The 24,090-nt window shown below is 45.5% G+C and overlaps 1 long non-coding RNA gene across 1 annotated transcript in view; it reads left to right on the forward strand.

Annotated features, from left to right (window-relative positions):
• Nucleotides 1-24,090, forward strand: part of LOC144167211 (uncharacterized) — a 102,959-nt gene that overhangs the window by 43,258 nt on the left and 35,611 nt on the right. Inside the window, exons 3-4 of the long non-coding RNA XR_013321888.1 lie at nucleotides 306-323; nucleotides 12,306-12,356. This is a non-coding gene — a long non-coding RNA (uncharacterized LOC144167211). The remainder of the gene's footprint in view (nucleotides 1-305; nucleotides 324-12,305; nucleotides 12,357-24,090) is intronic.

Here is a 24,090-nt window from a genome sequence, read left to right on the forward strand (position 1 = left end):
ATTAAAAGAACTCGCTTTTCTCAAATACGATGTCCTTAAACTCCGGCATGTTACTTGTAAACACTTTTTAACATTTTTATTATGTTTTAGTTCATGGTTTATAAGTATTTTGTGTTTCACACCCATGGCGCATACAGTCACGCAATAATTTGAAAATTTGAAAGTGTGTAGGGGGACTTGGATCGTCTTGTTTCGTTGCTCGATCGGCAGCACGGAGAAATAAGCGATTATATCATTCCAAACTTTTATTTTTCGTGTTGCAACAAGCGAGTTTTGTTATATAACCCGTTTTTCTTTTATTACAGGGAAACGTGGACTTCAAAGTAAGTTGCTTTCAAGGAATTCTGGTAAGGTGCGCATGCCCCAGAAAAAAACAAAAAGCAATCATTGGTACAACCATAGTCACATCAGTAATATGAGCGACGAAGTGTGAAATCAAAAACGTCCTTGTGTAGAATTTATTGTAATGACAGCACAGTGCTGGTTTTAGAGTCTAACACAGTTAGTAGTAGAGAGCGCTAATGTGCTAATTAAACACACAATCACAAACCCTGCTAACCGAATTGTCACGGTGTCGGAAAGTGCTAGGTTACGAGAAAAATTACTACAGGTTGTATGAAGCCACTTTAGGATTCTAGTGGAATACCCGAGAGGTTTTTGAGTTACGCTGATTACAGCAGCGCCAAAACAGTGCACTATTAAAGATCATCCTAGCAAGCAAAATATATTGTGTAGAGCATTTTTGCCACGTGGCCATTTCGTTGCAATCTTGATAGACTGCGTAAAAAATGAGATGAGAAACATTGAGCGCATATAGCCAGCACCCTGCCTGACACCGTACCTGTACACTGCATGTTCCGTATTGTCTACATACTTCTAGTAGTTTAGTTTCTGTGGGCAACTTATTTCGAGCGCTGTATAAATGTGGAAGGTTTGGAATTCCGCCTTGTTTACAAATGGCATGATGAAGACCTCAATAATGTGTAAACGTCAATAAAAGGCGTAAAAATATAAAACCACTGTAATTTAAAAATATAAAACCGCCGTCACCATGTGCAGCCTTCAATGTGATACAACGCATGCAACATAGCAATTTATAGGCGTAGGTACATTTCTCAAACGGCTTTCTTTGATTTGCGTATCAATATAGATGACAACATTTGTGTTCAAATGGGCAATGACGTTTTGTTGTGACCTATACGAATGTGTAATATTTGAGCCGCTTGATTACTTGGTTAGGAACTTTAACGTGTGAGATTTCTATCACATTCTTTTTGATAAGCGGCGGCTAATTGACACCCGGCCGCACGCCTCCTTTTAATCCTTGTAATCCTAAAAGTAATCCTCGTGCATTGTGTCAATAGTATTTTATGTTCAGTTTCACTTTCAGTTTATTAAGAACTCAGTTTATTAAGAACTTAACGGGATCCTCGACGAATTACAACAAACAATAAATTAGATTAAGTAAAAAAACAACATGTAATACGAGTGAATGGCAATCAATTATACAATATATTGGGGAGAGTAATTATTATAAATTAAGTGACACATCAGGCAACAAAAAGCAACGCAAAAAAAGAAGAAAAACGAAAAGAAAAGAGAAAAAAAAAATAAAAAAAAAGATCACCTGTAGTTTAATGGCGGACATTGTCAATCAAAATACAACTATATAAATTGCACAACCAAAAACCCAAAGCCCCCCCAAAAAGTCCATAAAGAGGCAGATAATATTTTAACAGAAAACTTTTAAGTGACTCTTTGAATAATGACAGACATCGATTTAACAGAAAGAGGCATGTCATTCCACAAAGAAATGGCCGCAAAGGCAGAGGTCATTTTTCCAGAATTTGTGCGCAAGGCGGGTAGCAAAAAGTTATGGTTGGCTGCAAATCTGGTCATAGTGAGTGTTGTTTTGTAAGAAAATGGAATCTAAATACTCAAACGGTAGCTGTGCATTTTGCGATTGAAACAAAAGAACGGCTATGCTATACAAAATATTTTACAAACAGGTAGGATTTTATTGTCTTGGAGTAGGTCGCCTGCACTGGAGTAAGGTGAGAAATTAGTGACAATTCAGATCGCTTGATTTTGTATGCGCCTAATGGGTTATAGATGACAGTCATACGTGTTTTCCCAAGCAGCAATACCGTACATGATATGGGAATGATTGAAGGCGAAATACAGAGACAGAAGCATGTTTATATGAACAACTTGACGAGCGTTTATTATAGCCCTAATTCCAAAGGCAGTTTTCTTTCTGAGGTGATCAGTGTGGATATTAAACTTCAAATGGCAGTCAAGACATACACCAAGAAAAATAACAGTATCACAGGCGGATATAGGGGGAGGACCTAGGTTGAAGGGTTGATAAAAAGGCAATAATTTTTGACAGACTTAAAAATCATAAACTAGTTTTGGCTGGGTTAAGAATAAGTTGGTTCTCGTCGCACCATTTAGTAATATCTAGAAGTGTGTTATTCAAACGTAAAGTCAGAGCATTTATAGAGTCGTCCGCGGCAGATATAGTCGTGTCATCGGCGTATAACACGCAGTAACTTGATTTAATTACATCTACAAGATCATTATGTAAATAATAAATAATAAAGGGCCCTAAATATATCCCTGGGGCACGCCTTGATTGATCAGCTTTGTTTCAGAAGAAGCACCTGCTACGTACACCGAGCATTCTCGGTTATTGCGGATAATTTTTCAGAAATGTCAATGGAGCTGCAGTTATCTCATAAGCCTCCTTTTTGTTAAACAAGGAGGCATGATTGTTAGTGTCAATGGCCTTGGTGAAATCTAGGAAGACAGATCCAACAAATTTACCAGAGTCAATTGATTTTTAAGTAATCTATTAAGGAAACTAGTGCTAGGCTTATCGAACTGCGTGAACAGAAACCAAATTGACAGGGATGAAGTCTAATAAATTTGCTTAGGTAATTACTTAAACGATCAACGAACAATTTTTCAATAACTTTGCTGAGGTAAGAAAGAATGGAAATTGGCCAATAATTGGAAATGGTTTTTTTGTCACCCTTCTTGAAGAACGGGACGATTTTAGATTTTTTTAAAGTTTAAGAAATACGCCTTGCTGAAAGATCAGGTTAATGATATCTATAGGTATCCCAGAAATATTACAAGCAACAAGTTTTAGGTTATACGCAGAAATATTGTCTATAACCGAGCATTTATTTTTTAGATTCTAAAGAACTGAGCACACGTGGGGGGTTACGGGGAAAAGAAAAAATGAAGAAGTAACCCGAGATATGGAACATTCTGGAATGACTGATTTTGAAGAAGGGATGCTAGAAAAAAATCGCTGAAACCATTCGCAATAGAAGTTGGCTGTTGCAAAGAAATACGACTATATATTATTTCAGATATACGTGAGTTTCCAGATGATTTGTTTAAAAAGTTGTTCAAAAGGTTCCATTTGTTTTTAGGCTTCCCGCGATGTTTAGTCAACTCGTTTTCATAATTGCGCTTTTTTGCTTCTCGGAGTAAAGCTTTCAAATTATTGCAACATGTCCTGCATCGGCGAGCGAGCGATACATTAAAAGACTGTCTTTTTGTTTTGTTTTTTGTAAAGGTTATCCTTTTTACGAACACTTGTCAATAAGCCATTTGTCATCCCTGGATTGCGGGGGAATGTATACCGTTTTTTTCCATTGAGGAGTTGCTTTACGAGATGTTACGGCTTTTAAAAATAAAGCGCAAAATTTCTGTCACAATTATCAAGATTATCAGAATTGACAAGTGACCAGTCAGTTGTAGCTGCAGCATCGGTAAATTTGTCATCATCCAGCACAGATGCATAAAAACAGTTGTCGACACTGGAGCGTCTAGCATTAACTGCTGTGTAAACTGGGAAGTGATCTGTACTGTGTGTGTCAACTAGGCCAGACACGGGGGCGGGGGAAAATTGCATATGTCATGATCTAAAAGATATTGTGAACCCTGGTGTCCACATCTTGTAGGAGCGGTAATAAGCGATTCATAGCTGAAGCCACTGAAGCAGTTCTTGTAAGCCGAGTAGACACTATGTTCTCTATCTAATCAGTTTATGTTGATTTCCCCTACTAGCACAACTTGCTTATTCTCGAGAGATATCTTGTGAAGTAATTTATCGAGATATGACAGAAATTCCAGAACAGAAGATGAAGGAGAGCGATACACACTGCCAATGATTAATTTTTGTTCCATTGTTTAGGAATGACTTGCCATATTCGATCCACACAGATTCACACAGTGGTACAGTGAAGGAAAGATCAAACCTGCGCGTGTACGAAACCCCACCAGAAACAAAGATTACAGCCCCACCGTACGCATGAGAAGATCGGTGCCTGATACTGTGGAAAAGAATACATGCTATGATCTGCATCGCAAAGCCACGTTTCCGAAAGGCAGATAAAAGAAAACTGGTGATTGAATACAGAAAGAAAAGTGGTAAATGCGTCATAGTTCTTGCGGATGCTGCGAGCACTGAAATGAATTAGCGAATATTTCTGTAACGTAAGCATGTTTGAGGTTGTCAACAGCGATCAGAGACATAAAAAAAGGAAAGAAAAGAAAAACGGAGTAGCAGATACAGTGGATTCAAGGCGTCGTTTAAGTGAAAATCGAAAGGTCCGAGGCGGTATTTATTCGAAAGACCCTGCTATCTTCAGACTTGCGTGCCAGGGTGTGACAGTTATCCGTCCAGAAAAATGTTCACTGGTGCTCTTTCTTCAGTACCAGTGCCCCATAAAATAGCTCCTCATTTAAATCAGTCAGGTTGGCATTCGTGTAAACTGCCTTGTCGGCACATTCAGAAAAGCCAATGTTGCTAGTGCGAAGCCGAGCCTTGCGAGCTTTGCGGATGATGTAATTTTTTTGTCACGACTGTAAAACCGTGCAATGATGTTGTTCTCTAGCTGATTTCGTGGGAAAAAGATGCACTGTGTCTATGTCAACGGGTGTCACAGTACATCCGATTTCGTCACCCATCCACTTTAGAATGGCAGTACACTCCTCGCCTTTAGTCGTTGGCACATTTTTAATTTCTATAGTGTCTTGTCGAGAATATAGCTCAAGCTCAACCAACCGGCTTTCAAGAGACTCGTTACGGGCCCTTAGCGCTTTATTTCCTGCAATGAGCTCATCCTGCTTCATACGCATGCTATCGTACTGAGCACTGAGGAACTTAACGCTTTCACATAGTTTCGCATGCTCTTTAAGGGCTTCGTCATCTAGTCTTTTCTTAGCCTCTGCCTTTACCTCTTTAACTGCAGTTTCTAATTGCTTTTTAAGCGAGGATTCAAGCGCGTTAATTCTTTTAGCAAGTTCAGCACAAGTAGGCATTGTATACAGGTAACTAGCAGCTTTGAGCAGCAGCGGTGACGGTAATTTTTATAGCACAGAATAGTTACATAAAACAAGCACACCAACCTGGAAATACAGAGTGCGCAGATTGAGAGCGCGCACCTTCCGCCTTGCTGCTGGTGCTGGTGCAATGGATACCAAGCTGCCCAGAGTGGTCCTTATAGACCCTTTTTGTATGTGCAGAGCAGGATGCGCAACCGCTGCTTGCATATCCCTTGAACACTGTAGGTGGCGACACGCAGGCGTGACGGAGCGTTGTTGAAGGGGTAGATGGGCGATACTCAGCAGCAGTGCCTGCCAAGCAAGAAACTTTGGGCGCCTAAAAATAGAGTGCGCCGATTCAGAGCGTGCACCTACCGCCGTAACTGCTGCTTCTGATTGCTAGGACTCCTAACCAGAGCACCCAGACCAAATTCCTTTATTGTGTATTTTTTAACTGTTTGCAGTCTTTTTACACAAAAGTATTTTATTCCGGGCCACACAAAGCTTTCACTGAAGTCATATCCGTCACGGAAATGACAAAGTGGCCTGTAAAGGGTGCAGCCCCGCACAAAGGGTCTTCTTGCGGCGAAGCAACCTTTATACTAAAGAGTACTTTATACTTGGGGTTGTTCGATGTCTGGTTTTATATTTTAACACTAATGTGTTTTATGCCAGAAGACACCAAGATTTCACTGACGTCATATCCATCACGGAAATGACGCCAGTACACCTTTGCCGAAGCGACCAGCCAGCAGGACGTCACTCACCAAACAAACCTACAAGACAGCCGCCGACATGCAAATCATGCTAAACTGCAGATTTCGCTGCACATTTCACTTTCGTGTTTTACCAATTCGTATGGCAGAGGAATCAACCAGTTTTTTAAATAGAGTGACTACGTCGAAAATTTCAAGCGGTATTCCAGTGACGCTGGGTAACCTCTGTATCTCAGAAAAACTGAAACAATACCGGTCAATTCCAGCGGATACATTCGTAGAGCCGTGTTTAAGCGATCGAACATGACTGTTTTTAGTGAAGCGCAGTACTAGCTAGTAAAGGCGTTCAATAGGGCGCCATACATCGCTTCGCAGTTTGTATATAATGACTAGCGTTGAACGAATTTTTTCCATGAAACCGGCATAGCTTCAGTTTCTGCCACAAGAAAATCCGTATAACGTAGCAAGAACCTCTTCGATGGATTCCCTGACCATACACGAAGCTCACATTTTGTTTGAGTGAGGAAGTTGAACATTTGCGGCCGAAAAAGAGTAAATGTTTGTTCATACTCATAATGTATTCATAAAGATTATATTACCCTATGATTCCAAGAACACTACAATTCTACTTGCTTCCTAGTGGCTTGCAACACTGGTATCGAGGTTTAAAGAGATATAGCAGACCAAGGCGGTTTAGTAGGGGGCGCGCTAGGGACGTGTTTGTTGGGACGTTGTTTGTAGTTGTGATAAAGATATTACAGCACACTATCATAATTATCAATCAGTCAAATAAGCACTCACTCAATACATCAACAAATCAATCCATGAATCTGGGCTTTACTAGAGTGCGCGCGACTAACCAGTCGGCCTTTCTAAAAGTATACGTTTCCAGACAGCAAAAGGACAGAGCCCACTAACTCTGTCCCAAGCGATAAAAACAAAAACACACGTACGTACGGTATATAAAAGTGTAACGCAATAGAGAGACCACTGAAATACTATGCTATGAGCAGGATTATACTGAACATGGAGTGAGAAAATGCACATTGAACGCTCGATATAAACGGCTATCCACGGAGGATAAACATCTCGAACAGTACAAAGTAATGGCTAACAGTCACGTTTATAGGAAGGCAGTAAGGTGCCTTATATACACAAAATAAGCAAATAAACAATAAGCTTGCACAATAAAAAATACAGCGTAATACTGCTTGAAATAACACTGCTTGACATAATGACGCTACAGTAGTGTCATTATTCGAAGCAGCGCAGGCCCCTTCAAAACGGCTAAATGGGCAGGCTCAACAATAAAATATTTTGGGTACACATTGTGTATATATTGAATACGTGCCATGAAATTCTTGTTAAGCCTCTGGCGTGGACGCGAAGTTGCATGGCCACCCTATAAGGGTGTCCATGATGTTCCGTGTCGGAGTTCCTATGTAGATAGCACCCAACACGTTTGTATAGTTACCGAGGCTATGTTCTAGGTTCGACTAAACCAGGGATGTTTACAACGAATAGAATTTTTTTTGCACTCCACCAATGGTCGCTGCATTGCACTGGCACGTGCCGTTTCATACAACCGATGCATACTGTAATGAATGACTACAAAGAGAAGTCTACAGCCGAAAAAATGTGTCAGGATTGTTGAGCCACTAGGCTAAAAGCGATAACGTGGATGCGGCCGACGTTTTTGGTCACGACGCAGTGGACATCGCAATAGTGAATAATAAAGAAACTTCCGTCGCCTCTGGCTCTCTTGGCATGGCCGACTGAGTGGTGGCCCAAGAAGCGACCATTTCGGGGAAGATGGGGCCTTCCAGAAATATACCACAATATTCTCCACGCAGCAATTCCAAATTTCTTCCCCGGGATGCATTGCTGAGAGGCGTCCACAATTTTAACTTAAGCGTTCCACCCCGAAAAATGAAGCAGTAATCTACACCTCATAATAACACCTGCCCATTCGCTACGGCCGGGAACGAATCCGCGCACGACTCTACTCGCGGCTTCATCGACCGAGCTGACGTGAGCTTACAGGAGGCATTCCTCTCGCTGCCGGGATGGGTCAAACTCACGTAAAGAGGGATATTACCAACAACTATCTGCTGTCCCGGGCCCACTTCGAACCTGCGCAACCCTTCGTAACTAAACGACAATCTGTGATCTCTCGACTTCTCCACAAACATTTATATCCGAGCCCGATTGTATACACCTTCTGTTACCAGGGCGTGACTCCCAGAACTCCATAGGCACCAGGAACGAGTGGACGGAGCCCATGTGCTTTGGCAATGCCCAGAGGCAGCTACGCTGGGTCGGAAGGTTAGTAACAGTGAGCAGTGGGATACCATAGAGGTCTGCTTCAGCCGAGAGGATCACCTCTGGGCCGAAGACGCTTCTAGAGCCAAGGTGCTCGCTGCCGATACCTAGAAACTCCAGTTGGAAACTACATAAAGTTTAGTTTTTTCGAGAGATAGATGGCATGAGGCAGAGTAGGGTTCGTAGAGAACAACCAGTAATCTGGTTAATATAGGCTGAAAATGTAAGCTTGGGGTATAAGACTCTCAAAGGTCTCTGATCATGTACACCCCATAGAAGAATTCTCCACATATGCGATAGATAAAATGGAGATATCTTTGCACGTACATATTACGCTACTGATGTCTTAGGGGGTGTTAAGCATGGACGTCGTGGCGTCGCACCACTGCGAAAATGTGGCGATGCCAAGTCGCAGCATAGCGCAGTCCTAGATGTTGTGAATTTCTTTTATATTTTTATATCGCCTGCATGGAGCAATAACTATGGAGAATGTATCACTTCCAAAACTTACCTAATCAAGAGAGAAAGCCAAAGAAAATCTAGCACGGAGCTCTGTGGCACATTATTTTAGGCCGAGTACATGCTAGACCGCTCTTTGTTGCAGCGCTCATACCAGTGGCGCTCAGTAAAGTATTCATGCTGCAGCGCAGTTAACGGATTAGGAATATGAATGTTTCAAAGCTTTGTAAGTAACAGTGGACGTGAAATCACGTTGAATGGCTTACTAAGGTTATAGGAGACTTTGCCAAGTTGACTTGGGTTTTTGACTGCTGTTTGCAGATATTCCATAAACCGAAGTAAATTTCTAGTGGTCGAGCAGCCGCGTGCTAATACATGTTGATTTCAACAGGTACATTTCTTGCTGCATATGTAATGACAGAATAAATAACGCTTTTAAAAATTTCAGAAGCAGGAAGGGAGGGTACTGGCGGGTATTTTTTTTAAATGAATGTTTGAACCAGAGATTAGCCCACGTAGATCTCTAGGAATTTCTTGGCACTCGGGAAACGTGCCAGTATTGACGCACGTGTTAAATGCCGAGTCTAGCAATGAAATGGTAAACGCATCGAATGCCTTCAGAAGGGATATTCGAATTCCGTCAGGGCAACACAAAAGCAAGGGCTTCGCGTCCTGGAGGCTTTTCGTCACGTCGTCGTTTTGAACAAATGGCGCGCTTTATGCATTGCCTCACGCCTTGACCATTGGAGGCGAGCAATCATCACAAGCATGTCTATATGCTGTTTCACACTGCTCAGCAAACAAGGATAGAACTTCGTCAATGTTTACGGCGTCGGAGGTATGACGACTAGTTCTGTTGTCTTTCACTTGCGTTGATATATTATATATTCATTTCCAAAAGTCATTTGGGCACCTCCTAACGTTGCTCTCTTTGGGTGTAATGTGCAGCGCCCTATATTCATCATAAAGTTCTTTATAGATTGACTGGTATTGTTTAAATTCTAGTTTTTGCGTTTCCTCCACACTCTTCTGAGCCTTTCAGGGAGCACGCTCTTTATATTCTAGAGATGGCTGGCGCTCGACTGAAAACCAGAAAAGATATTTAGACGTCACCACTTTTCGAGCGGTATGAATCCGGCAAATGCCTGGCTCCAGTGCTCTGGGCAGTTCGATGGAGTTAAATTTCAAGAAGGTGGGGATCGGTCGCCGACGTCGATCGATCGATGCGATGATCCGATGAAACGACGATTGCTGGCTTGTTGGCAGACGGCACATAGCCGACGATGGCCTACTCCAAGTAAAATTGAAATGTACAATGTGTACAGTGTATTTACATGACGTATTTAGAACTCATGGCTAGCGATCGTAAGCAAGAGGTCGGGCAAGGCCCGCGTCGAGTGGGGCTCGCGGCTTTCCTCTCTCTTTTTCTGTTCTCGTCTCTCTCGTTCCAATCCGTCCCGAAAACATCAAAATCCTCCGTTTTACCTACAAAACCCCGCCTTCAAAAGGACGACTCCGCGGCTCGGACTTGAGCTGCAGAATAAAGTTTCATCTCTCTCTCTCTCTCTCACTATCTGAGAGTGGGGACGGCTCATTGATTAGCCCGTACTAAGCCACTGATTGACCGCTGTGACAAACAAAACTAGGTGAGTTCAAAATAGTCACGTGACCCATCTCTGTCACTATCATACAGAAACCCAAAAGTATTCTGCAAAAAACAAATATTACAGAAATAAAAACCAACCACAAAAAGCAGGCCTAACGACAGGAAAAGCATACCTTCCCATTCACGCCTATGTTTGTGCTCCGCCCCGCCAAAATTCCTTTCCTTTGTAGACACGTGGAGCGCCTAACAAAGCGCCTAACAAAGTCACCAGGCTCAGACGTGTGACCAATGGCAACTTCGCCAGTAACTTTGAGCAGTACAACTGTCATAAACTATAAACTGAACGTCTGGTGACTAAGGCTCGACCCCTTGACCGACGTGCAGCTCCCGTCCGGTTCGGGGATTTTCGTGGCGGTAATCGCGGTAGTTAAAATATCAACGGGCCCCCTCCGCCGGCTTCTCCGAGGAAGGGAAGGAAATACTCCTTTGGAAAGCTGACATCGCTTTCAGCTAATATTGAATGGCGGACGCGTTTGTAAGCGTCGTCTCCGGGACTGCTCGTCCCGGGGACACAAAAGCGCGAGGAATAACAAAGAAGCCTCCGCGGTTTGTCTTTACGCTCCTCCCGCCTAACTCAGCTCGGCAGGCGGGGAACCAAACACAATGCAGGTAAGCAAGCTAGCCCCAGCTGAAGATATCCAGTTGCCGGGCTGTTTTAATTATTAAGGGAGGGGCCCGAACTTAACCGACGGTCTGCTAATTTTGGTCATTTCACCAGAGCATTTGCGACCACCGAAAGTACGTCAAGCATTCATAAATGGATGGAGTCACCTGGAAAAAACTTCTGACGGGATGCGGAAGCACATTGTTTTGCATGCGGCATATCACTTTTATTAATTTGATTACACTGCAGGCTAATACTTTGGCCCTAGAAGTAGTGGGTACTGGTGGAGAAATAATGACACAATCACAAAAAAATGAAATGACAAAATGACACAGTGCTGACCATAAATGAATGTCTGTCCCCAATGTTTGGTGGAACAGCTGCTTTTCTAATTCAGCAAAAAATGTAGGATACAAGGAATATTGCGAGAATCCAATTCTAATCTGCACTTATAGCCGTTGTAGCGAATATAGGAGCCAATGAGTGTTGACGATTATGATAAATACTCTGTTGTGAGAGGTTTGGCATATTTGGGTAGCTTTGATTTAATTTTTCGTGAGAGGCAGTTATCTAAGAAAGCAATGCGACTAATCTTTCTGTGTGAACACGAGGTATAAAAATTAATAGAATTCATTAACCCAAAAGGGGAATCTTCCTTTGTGTACTTCCCAACTATCCATCTTGCTGTTTTGTGGTTGATAGGTTGAAGTCCCTATTTATGTTTTTCCTGAATGGTCTCTGGGTAGAGCAATGAAACACAAAAGAAGCAGTCATTGGGCCTTGCACACTGAGGGATTGCATTCGACACGCACAAGCGCACGAGCGCCTACGTAAATAGTGGAGCCTTCAACTGAACAAGAAAAGAAACCATAGAACTGAGCCTACTGTATTTTATTCCTTACAAAATTAATACAATCGTATAAATTAGTAGCAACACTATTTCTTGGAGAACTCATAATTTTTCATCTTGGAAAATATGGCTTATGCATTGTACGAGCACACATACTGTAAGTATGAGGATTTCAGTGCTAATTCAGTGAATTACATATCTTTGGTGTCCAATGCTGGGCATTGCATTGTAGCAAGTGTATTTGTGCTGACACTTCTTCCCGAAATAATGTTCTCACTTCTGGTAGCATTGTTGTGATACTTGACTTTTTTTATCCGCCGCTATCTGTGTCTTTTTCTTCAGCTCAGCACGTCGGACTGCAAACCAAATAACCACAAAAAAAGAGAACAGAAGGTGAGTGAATCTTGTTGTCAAAAAAATCACACCACATAAAGAATGCTTATTTCATGTGTCAGACACTATTCAAAGTTTCGTTGAAGGACAGCATTCACAGCATCTAGTCAAACACAATGTTTCCAGTACCAGGATTCTCTTAATGATGCCTTTCTTCTTAAGAAAACCGTTTCTTAAATTTTGGGTTGTCCTGCATGCCTGTTTGAAGACGTTTGTTAGAGTACGCAAACCACAATTTTAACTATGCATTAGGTGTCTAAACCACCTTTTGAGACAAAATCCTATTTGACTTTATAATTGAAAAACACTGTGAGCTTTGGTCATCGAATTTCGTTTGGCCGTATACATACCGATTGTTACCTGTGCGCAATGCAGTGTGGACATGTGTGGATTTTGTCACTAACTGTAACAAGAGGGAAAGCTTCTTACGAGTGTACTTAGTATTGAGACGACCATTTGTGAGGTGCATACTTGGCGACCGCTCATCTTACACTAGTATGTGGTTCAGTTCTAGCCTTTCAGCAATTGCTTGAAAGATTTTGCAAGCTGAAAGAATAAGTGAACATTTTTTATTGGTTTTGTAGTGTGAGCAATCCTTTGGTCGCTTAGGCCTGAGATGAACTTTCGTGTAGATGGGTCAGCGCTGTCTTAATGGCTGGCTGCCCCCCGATAAATGTAACAAATTTTATTTTTCTCTATGCAGCGTGAAAGCCACGAGGAAAACTTTGTCCTAATGCCTCAAAACTTCACGTTACTACGAATATATTTGTTTAATATTAAACACACCAGTCCTACACTGGTTTAGTTGACGAGGGCCGAGGAGATGTTTCAAATTTCTTTCTGCGACTATTTCTTCACACTAGGTCATTGCCGCGACTAGCACAGTTGTAACTGGCTGTGAAAACCCAAACACAAAATATGCTGCAGGCAGTACAGATTCATTGCACAGCACCACTGGCAGACACACGGGGAGGGGGGGGGGGTGTCAGTCCTGTCCAAAATTTGCTGTGGGGGAAAATAGCTCTGCTTCGCTCGAGGGGGTATTGCTATTTAATTGCCCATAACAAGCTAATCTGTAATCTACTGCGGCGTTACCGCCTTCTGTCCTTGCCACGATCCGATATTTTGCAATGCTCGTTAAAAAAGGATACCACAACGAAGGGGATGTAGATATATATTAGCGTACTTATAAATTGCCTACTTACAATTTTAATTATTTTTTACTTACAGCTTAAGATTTTTAAAGTTTTCTTCATTATGTGTTTATTTCGTTTTCATCTTCGCCCAAAAGACAAGCGTACATTCACCACTATGCACGACTAATTTAGTAAGAACCAACTTCCGCAAACGGGAAATGCTTTGATTTTAAAGCAAAACCATTTTCACTTGGCCCTGTATCAGCGCATCCGAGCACCTATTGTGAGTCACATTCTCCCTTTTGTTAGATCACTCGGAATACAAATGCCATCAACAAAAAAAAACCACTGTAGAAAAAAAACGAAGTGCGCTGGACAATTGGGTTAAAATTGAAGTGACTTCTCATAAATTAAATGTTTGGCCTCCAAACCTGTTGTTTAGCAGGGTAAGGATGGTAGTTTCATTGGCACTTTTCATAAGGTGGTAGCTTTCCTTGTAAAATGATCACCACCAGCGTCATGTGCCTCCCATTATACTGAGCCTGGCGACGAAGTATACTCCGACCATTGCAGGCACATACATACAAACATCGCTTAGCATAAAGCGCACTATTCATTTTATATATACTCATATCCTCCTTCTAACAGAGCGTGTTTGCATCGCGGTACAAGCTCGTCTACCCCATTCCTACTCAGTGACAACTGGAAAGATTTCCGACGTTATTCTTCGGCACACGGACGAACAATTGCCTTCCTATCTGCGCGATAAAGGTGTCAAATCTGTCAAGAGGCAAGTCTTTTATGATCGCATCGAAAATGGTGTAGTGTCTGCGGGTCGTCGAAATACAGAGCTTTTCGAGTTCCCAAGCTGCACGGAATTAACAAAGCACATCTTTCTTAGGTTCTACAGTTATCCCGTTGAGGCATATTAGAGAACAGCCAACCCGTAGGTTAAATGTCAAAGGAACGGTCTTGTTGCAATGAACTACAATGAACCATTGCGATGGAAAACATCCCCAGGCCCGCCCTCAACAAAAACTACATCGCGCGCACAACCTCGATGTGCGAACAGTGATGGACAACATTCTGGAACTTTCGGTGGCTGCTCGAAGAAAAAAATACGCAACCCTTCCAGCACAGTTGGCAAACTTCAAGGAAGAGCTCCCAAACAATGCAAGCGCAACCCAGACGTAGTTTGTACAACACCTAGGTGTCCACAAAATTCGCTGTTATCGCACCCTAACGTTACAACAACAAACGTCTGTACATTTACTCTTCCAAGAAATACAAAAAGCATCCCCTTGAAGAGCAACAACCAAAACAAAAGAACCGCAAATCGAGATCTGCGGTACTACAATGCAAATCAACTTTAGCAAAGTGATGGTTCTCATGTTCTTTATTTACTTATTTATTTTCCCCTCAGGGCCAGAAGCATACCGAGGGGAGTGGTTAGATGTAAAAAATATAAAATAAAAAATACAGTGCAATTGTTCGTAAGAAAGATGCATGAAGTGAAAGATAAGAAAGAAAGAAAGGATGACGTGAAAGAAGATACATGAAAGATAATTTGTGCACTTAAAGCTGTCAAGTTCGCCATACAACCTTGAAGCAGCTTACCCGAAGTTGCCGCTATCATGGCTCTGGAAGCTCTCTTAACAGCCTGTTGCCGCTACCTGGTGCGTCATTTATGACTGCGAGACAATGAATGCAGCGCCGTCGCCTACAGTGCCCTTGAACAGTCACCTGAAAATAATGCACCATTTTGTAGTGGAACGCTCCAGGTCTACGGTCTAAGCGGGTTTATCTACGTCACCTTCTACAAGCTTATGTTATTCCTTCATTGTTATACTTCTGAATAACACCTAGATGAAAATTTTCGATTAGTTATTACTATTGGTCTTACGAGAAAGCAGCACGCCAAAGGGACGGGACAAAAGAAAGGTGCACAGCACGGTGCTTTTGTTGTGCACCTCTGTTTGGTCCCGTCCATTTGCGCGCTGCTTTTTCGTAAGGCAAGCTTTATCAACTAGCCCACCTTTCCCTTTTGCTTTAATTACTCTTTCCGGAACTCCCAAAGAGTAAGCGGTGCAAGCCGGTTTCATATAGGGTTTTGTACTGACGTTGCGGTTGTTGAAATTCCGGTTCGGCCGTACGAGACGAACGAGTATGTTTGGGCAACTAAAATAGTTGGTTCTATCTTTCACATTCATCGAAGCTTGCTTACCTCCCGGCGCCAAATTCAGTGGTTCGAGATTGGAAAACCTCATCACTACGACGTCGAAGCCGTACATCATTAGTCGTGATTTGAATGCCCGTAATGAAATTAGGGAAAGTCTCCAAATAAGCGCATGCGCAGGAAAACTAGCAGACCTCCTAATTAAACATGACATTGAGCACCTAAATTATGGCAGCATTACCTTTCTGAAATTCTTTAACACGAGCAACTGTATTTCTCTATCATCCGTCACATCTAGATTTTTGGAAAAATTCACATGGTGCACCGATTTGGAGGCAAGAGGAAGTGACCATTACTCGTTTTCCATCTCAGCTCGTGACTTTCCCTCGAGGAATGGCCCGGAAAAAGTTCCGTGCACTGACCGTAGTGCCCTCACAGAAGCTACGCGCAACTACATTGCGGCTACAACTCAAGATGACGGGATCATCCAAACAGCATTTCACTGCTTTCGATAATCCACAAGCTTAAGAAGAAGCCGTTTCAATCAACCCAGTAACCAAAATGAGTACAAAAGTTTGCGGTCTATTCGTATGCGCGTGGAGAGATGAGCACTCCGAACCAAATCAATACAACATTTACGAGCTTCCCGACGCACTCAGAGGCACGTACTTCGTTGTATGAACAAGTTTCAGCATCAACAATCAGGAACTTTTGTTTATTGTAAATACTCACACCCGCCTGAGTTGTATCTGCCGCGTTGTCAAAGCGTTACGCACGCAACCTGAGCAGCTGAACTATTTCACTGCCCTCCCCCACCATAGCCACTACTTTTTTAAAGTGGTTGCAGAAGAGCATTGCAAGTTCTTTTCTTCATCAACGCTTCGTCACGTCCACCTCTTAAGCCTCTGAAATCCGCCGTTCTAGATGGTGACGTGTCTTTAGCCCTATAAGAACTATCAGCGACAATCTACGAGGTGAATACGAAGGCGTGCTCTGGTCCGGATGCCTCAAACTACGCAGCTTTCTCGAACTTACCCCACAGAGTTCTCCTTTTAGACTGTATCGCATTTCTGCCTTCCTCTCACTTTGTCCTTTCTTTTCTTTTCCCTTCCCTAGTAGAGTAGCCTGAGTGGAATTTTGTACACAGGCTCAACATTCTGTTTATGGTAAAGAGCTTCTCTCTCTTTAATATATATACTCACATTATATTCGTATTACTGCGATTAATAAGGCGCAAACTAAAACAATGGCGAGACAGGCACTATAAAGGCTGGAAAAACACAGGTGAAATATGGTGCTTCACTATATCACATGTGACGACAAAAAATTAAAACGAAGCCAAAGAACGGGACGCTATCAAAGAAAAATAAAGGAAGCAGTGGGCTAGAAAGAAGGTGGGCATAAAATACGGTTAAGAATATTCCGCCGTGCGGTAACGAGGAGCCCGAGAGGCAACAACAATAAAACGTGTCTTGGCAGGCCTAAACAACACTAATCAAACCGACACTGCTCAATAGACCTAAAGCAAGTCCCGACAAACGCCACTGGTACGAATGACTTGTATGTTATTAGTTTGTGAACGGAAGGAACTTTTATGCGTGCGTATCTTTATTTTTATGGCTGCCCTTACTGACGGCATTTATTCTCTTTAGAGCTTTCGGCTTGATGGGGGTTGAAACTAGTCAAGGTGTTTCGTACTGCTTTTCCTGCAGCTTCCTTGTTACCGCATTTTCGCTTCAGAAATAAGTTATAATGAGAGTGTCAACAGAAAATAATACCGGTTCGGTTACTGTTCGGGTTCCGGAGAATTCATTTCATTCCGGTTCAGTTCCGGTTTGACTAAATAACAACCCTTACCGGTTGGAGAACCGGTTCGATAAGTTATGTTAATATTGAAGTGTGAAAAAAAAATGTTTTCTACTTTAAAACGGCCATAAAATACTAACTATAGCTCCGATTAAATCAAAGTACCCCGTGTTTCCTATAAAAGGTGTAAACTTTTAACTACAGCAGAAAACAATTACGCTAGGTATTTAAGGAAACAAGTAAAGGGTTGAGTATTTAGCAGGTGCTTTCCCGCCCAGCCCTTACGTTGTCGTAAGGACTAGTTAAAGAAATTAAACAAACCACAAAGGTTCCTGACTGCCTGGGCGATATACTGTCTCCCACTCATTTTTTTCAATATTGTTGAAAGCGAAATCCTGTCTCTGAAATTGCCCATCACCCTCAACGTTAAGCCGCTAGTGATAGGCCTGCGTACCGGCGAGTCCCATCCGCACATTAGCCGAGTAAGTGTTTAAATACCAGCTGTGAACTCTTTGTTACCAGTTCAATCATAGGAAGAAATCCTACAGCAACCACGTCAATTCTACCCATTTATTCGATGGTTTGGCCACCTAGGATAATTTGTTAGCCGCTCCCCCTGGAGCGACAGTGTTGCCGGTGTCTTCCTGGGCCGGCACGAGACAAGCACGCTTCACGCGCCTTCGACATTTCATCGTCATCGGCGGTGGCGTGCGTTGGCGAGTCTCGGCGAGCCGTGATTGCAAGCACCCCACAACCATCCGGAGAACGTGCATCGATCTCATCTTCGGCAACTTTAGGGTTCATCCACTACAACAGCCCTTTACATTCCACAGACCATAAGCCGGTCATAATCAAAGCGGAACGCCAACCACAGCTCGAAGTCACCTACGTTGAGCATGATGATGATAATGCCTAAATAAAGACAAACTCATTCCACGTACAACGTCTCTCTCTCTCTCTCTGTAATGCCTTTCCACTCTAACACCCCCCCTCCAATAAAATTACACCATCTTCCCGTAGGATGCTTATGGTCGACATGTTCCCCACTTGTTTTTGCCCGGTCTACACATCCACTGCGCATGCGCGTCTCTCCTCCAGTCTCCTCCTCACAGCCGTATAAACTAGGTGTGCAGACGCGCTGCGCGCTACTCCACTGCGCATGCGCGTCTCTTCTTCATTCTCCTCCTCACTCTATCCATGCGTCTCCTTACTCTAAAACCACACACCAACTCTACTCACACTACTTCAACTCTACTTACACACCAACCAACCCCCACTGCTGCTTCGCATCCTCCTCAGGGTTCCACCTCACCCCCCCCCAGGGTGATGGTGAAATTTTTTGCTGTAGTTATCAGGGATATGCGCGTCACCTTTAATACGTCTGCGTTCAACCTGACCGCCACTCTCGTTCCGTCCGCTACACTGAGGAATTTTATTACAGCTTGTGGGATTGCAAATTGAAGTGTGATCGCAGGCGTGAAGCATGATTGAATTGGAGAAATGTTTATTGTGCCTGCAGTAAAGTGCGCACGCGCGCTTAGGACGTGGCCTACGTCGTCGTCTTGGCGGGTGCTCTGCGAGGATCATCGCTCGCCGTTGCCGGCTCGCGAGGTTCCTGCCTAGCAAGCGCCTTGATGACCTGCTGGACGGCCTGGAGTTGCGTTTCTTGGTGGTCGCTCCGCATTGCTTCCTCAAGCTGCGGCGGTATACGTCCTGAATTTGCTTCGCTTGGATGTTTGGAGAAGTCCCAGAGCATGTGCTCGAATGTGGCCGTCTCCCTGCGGCACACTCTGCACTTATCGCCGGGGTGTGATTCCGGGTACATCCGATGCAGTAGCGCCGGGCTCGGAAGCGTCCTCGTTTGCAACTGCCTGAACAGCACGGCCTGTGACCTGCTCAGCCCTTTGCAGGGCGGCGGGAGAAGTCTACGGGCCAGACGAAAGGCCTTGGTCAACTTGTTGTAGCTGGTCATTCGGTCTTTGGCGCTGAACCACAGCGGGAGGCCGTTGCCCTGGGCGCGGTCGGTTAGTCCTCGCGCTCGGGCGTGTGCCGTTTCGTTGTGGTTGGCATTCTTCTCCGACGCTGCGCCTGCGTGCGCCGGGAACCACTTGATACGAATCCTCTTGTCGCGGTCTGCCTGTCGGCTCAGAATGCCTGCCGCCGTTGAGGCAATTCTTCCTTTCGCGTAGTTTCTTACCGCCTGTCTGGAATCGGTGAGGATCGTGTGGCATCCTTGGTCTACGATGGCGAGGGCGATGGCTATTTCTTCCGCTTCCTCGACTTGCTTGCTTGACGTGCTGGCGGATGCCCGCAAGTTGCCTTCGCAGTCGACCATAGCAATCGCGAAGCCGTTGCGGCCAGCATATTCAGCTGCGTCCACGTATCTGGCGCCGGGGTCTTTCGCGTGCAGGTCCGTTAGTGTTTTGGCTCTAGCGCGTCTTCTGCCTTCGTTGAAGTCCGGGTGCATGTTCCTCGGCAAGGGGTCTACCCGTACGTTCCGCCGTACGTGGTCGGGAACGGGGCGTTTTGGTCCCTGTTGTTCGTGATAACTGATGCCTAGTTTGCACAGGATCTTTCTGCCGGCCTTGGTCGACGACAGTCATTCCAACTGAGCGGTTGTTTGCGCTTCGGCGACCTCGTCGAGCGTGTTGTGCATGCCCAGCTGGAGGAGACGCTTCGTGTTGGTAGTTTCGGGCAGGCCGAGGGCTGTCTTGTAGGCCCTCCGGATTAGGATGTCTAGCTTGTTCTTTTCGCTTTTCATCCACTTGTGGAAGGCTGCCACGTACGCTATGTGGCAAAGAACGAAGGAGTGTATGAGTCTGGTGAGGTTCTCCTCCTTCATGCCTCCCTTCTTGTTAGTAACGCGCTTGAGCAGTCTTGTCGCGTTCGCCGCCTTTCCCGTGATGCGGGTGACGGTGCCTCCGTTCCTACCGAGCGCTTCAATCGTCATCCCTAGGACTCGGATCTTGCTGACCTTCGGTATTGTGTTGCCGTCCCTGGTTCGGATTTTTATCTTTTCATGGTCCCTTTGCTGCTTGATTCTGTGCATTTTGTTCGGTCGGTAGATCAGGAGCTCGGACTTGGTGGGGGAGCAACGCAGTCCCGTGCCTTCCAAGCTTTCTTCGATCGCGTCGACAGCCGTCTGCAGTGTGGATTCTATGTGGGCATCGCTGCCCCCGTCCACCCACAGCATGATGTCGTCCGCGTATATCGTGTGGTTCAGTCCTTCGAGCTGGCATAGTCTTTTGGCAACTTGTATCATAACGAGGTTGAAGAGCATGGGTGAGATGACGGAGCCTTGGGGGGTTCCCTGACTACCTAATGTCTTCTCATCCATCTTCAGGTCGCCAGCTCTGAGCTCTGCCGTTCTACCGCTGAGGAAGACCTTAATATATTCGTACGACCTTTCACCTAAGTTTAGATTAGATACCTGCGAAAGGATGGCCGAGTGCGTAACTTTATCAAAGGCACTCTGCAGGTCAAGCCCGAGGACGGCTTTGGTGTCCCTGGTTTCGCCGTCGATGACTTGATGTTTGATTTGGATCATGGCGTCCTGCGTGCTCAGGTGTTGGCGGAAGCCGATGATCGTCTCGGGATAGAGGTCTTCGTTTTCGAGAAACTCTTGGCACCGGTTGAGTAGGACGTGTTCCAGGACCTTGCCCACGCAGGACGTGAGCGAGATCGGGCGGAGGTTGTCCGTGCTCAGTGGCTTCCCGGGTTTTGGTATGAGAATTGTCTTGGCCCTTTTGCACTGCTTCGGCAGGGTACCGCTCCTCCAGCATTTGTTGTAGTACGCCGTAAGGTTCTCGATGGAGTGGTCGTCGAGATTTTTTAGGGCCTTGTTTGTGATGAGGTCCGGCCCAGGTGCCGAACGGCTGTTCAGGTCGTGAAGGGCAGTGCGTACCTCTTCAATTTCTATATCCCTGTCCAGACGCACGTTGGGTCGGCCGCGGTATGGACCGTGGTCGACCGACGGTGTCGTCGGGACGTATTTGTCTTGGAGCTTCTTCGCAGGGTGGCAGCTCCTGTCTCCGTAGTCTCTCGATGCAAAAGTTTGGCGAGACGGTCTCTTTGGTGGGACTTGGTTTTGGTCTCGTCAAATAGTTGTTTGAGTGAATTCCATGTCTTGCCGTTGTGTATCTGGCCGTCAGCCGATTTGCATAGCTCGTTCCACTGCTGGCTGCAGAGCGTGCGACAGTGCTCTTCGATCGTGCGGTTGAGCTCGGCCACTTTCTTGCGGAGCCTTCTGTTAAGCCTCCGCTTTTTCCATCTGCTTTGTATGGATTTCTTTGCCTCGATGAGGTGGGCAAGTCGGCTGTCCATCCTGTCTGTATCTACGTCGGTCTCGATTTCTCGCGTCGAGTCGCGCACGTTTCGGACGATCTTTTGAGTCCACGTGTCGATGTCCGTGATCTCGTCTGTCTCGGCTTCTTCTCGATCCCTGAGCTTCCTGAACTCGGTCCAGTCGACCCAGGTGTACTTTCTTGTACTGCTTGGTTGTTCTCCCGACGTGGGCACGATGATTTCGATGATCGTGTGGTCGCTTCCCAGGTCTTCTCCGGTGTTTCTCCATGTGATGGTGACCGGTTCGTCGTTCTTGACGAACGTGAGGTCGGGTGTGGTGTCGCGAGAGACGGAGTTTCCGATTCTTGTGGGGTATGCCGGGTCCGTGATGAGGGTGTAGTTTAGTTCTAGTGCGTCTGGTGCTAGGTTCCTCCCTTTGGCATTGTTCTTGGTGTATCCCCACGTCTGATCCATGGCGTTGAAGTCTCCGCACACCAGTAGCTTTGACCTCCCCGCTGCAGTGCTCGCCTTGTGCAGCACCGACTTGAACCGCTGTAGCCTTTGCGACGGGTTTCTGTATATGTTTAATAAAAAAACGCTTTCCTTTCTGCGTTTGTTCGGCACGAGCTCCGTGAATGTGTGCTCTATCTTGACGTTTTTGAGTACGTGCTCCACGAAGGTCAGTCCCTTTTTGACCAGGGTGCACAGGCGCCTGCCCTCTGGAGGGCCGGCGTGCAGTCTGTAGCCGGGAAGGGACGGTGTGGCAGTGAGAGTCTCTTGTAATAGTAGCACGTCGGGTTTTCGGTTGGCGCGCTCGATGTGTTGCTGGATCACTGCGCGCTTCCGTTGGAGGCCGCGGCAGTTCCACTGCCACACGACTAAGCTTGCTGGTTCGGTGGCCATGTTTGTCCGAGGTGTAAGTTGTTACCGGGAGCTTGGGTACCTTGCTGTTGAGCGAAGATAGGGTGGCTCGTTATTAGTTGAGTGTTCCTCTCCTGGACGGCGAGTTTGCTGTCGTACTCGCCGAACTTTCTCTCAATAGTGGTCTTCATTGCCAGGATCAGCTTCTCGAGCTTGTCTAGACGGGAGTCGATACCAGCGAAGCGAGCGTCGAGATCGTTGGCTGTCTCCTTATTTGCTTGCTTATCGATGGCTCTCTTCTTTGGCGCAGGCTCCATGGCGGAGTAGAGCTCTTTCGTCGCTGCCTCGCTAGTACTCGGCACGGTCGGTGTTTGCTCCATTGGTTGTTCCTTGTTGTTAACCTCCTTGCGGATGTTCGCCACCTCCCGGGTTGATTGCAGGATCGTGACCTTCATCTCAGCATTTTCTTTTCGCAGTGCCTCAATCGTTTAGGTCTCCTTGCTCGTCATTTGTTGCTTCTTGCGGTCGACGCTTGCGTCCCTTCTTTTCATTGCGTTGGGGCATCGGACGGTGTCTGCCCAGCTCACCCGGTCTCTCGACGGGGACCTTTTGGCGCTATGTGCACTAGCGTCACGGCTCTGCAGTCTCTCTTTGCTGCCTCTTATCGATTGTGAGCAATTCCTGGAAGGAGCTCTAGACTTGCGCGCAGATGGTGGCTCGAGCGATGGAAAGTCGTGCTCGAGTGACATCTCGCTTTCGACCTTTCGCCGTTCCCACTGTCTCTTGCGAACGACGTATGGGATTTTGTACCTGGCTTTGCATTCTCTGTCGGCGGTTAAGTGCTTACCGCCGCAGAGCTTGCACTTCGGTGAACACGTATGATCCTCTCGGGGGTTCTGTTGTCCGCACCCTCTGCAGATGGTGTCGGTCGGCGACGGACAAACATCTTTGCGGTGTCCGATGCGTCCGCACTGGTGGCAGACGTCCACCTGTTTTCGGTATAACTGGCATTTCATGAGGGCGGAGCCGTATCTCACATAATTTGGCACCTTGGTGCCGCTGAAGGCGACGATGATCGTCGTCGTGGTTCCGATTCTTTTGGCTCCCAAGGCTAGCGGGTTGCGTTCGTTGACGATGCTGACGTCGATGTCTCTCGGTGTTTCGCTCACAGGTACTCCCCGGATGACTCCCTTGACGGTGTCGTGCGGAGCCGTGCGGATTGCGCCGACCTCGTGCAGCTTGCCTTGAATGTTAATTTCGCTAATTTTCTCGTAGCGACAGGCGTGTTCTTCCTTGGGCGTACTGATTACGATGATGTTTTGCTGCACGTTGAGGCACAACGTGTCGGAGTGCCCGGCTTCCTTGTTGATTCCAGCCGCTGCGTGTATTGCTGTGGTGATGTCGATCAGCCCAGTCTTGACGACGCTTAGGCCGCCCCTAGGTCTGACAACGATTTTGATTTCCTCGCGCG

This window comes from Haemaphysalis longicornis, unplaced genomic scaffold, assembly GCF_048455015.1.
Source record: "Haemaphysalis longicornis isolate Haplotype H1 unplaced genomic scaffold, Haemaphysalis longicornis Haplotype H1 scaffold_2, whole genome shotgun sequence".
Classification (NCBI taxonomy): Eukaryota; Metazoa; Arthropoda; class Arachnida; order Ixodida; family Ixodidae; genus Haemaphysalis; species Haemaphysalis longicornis.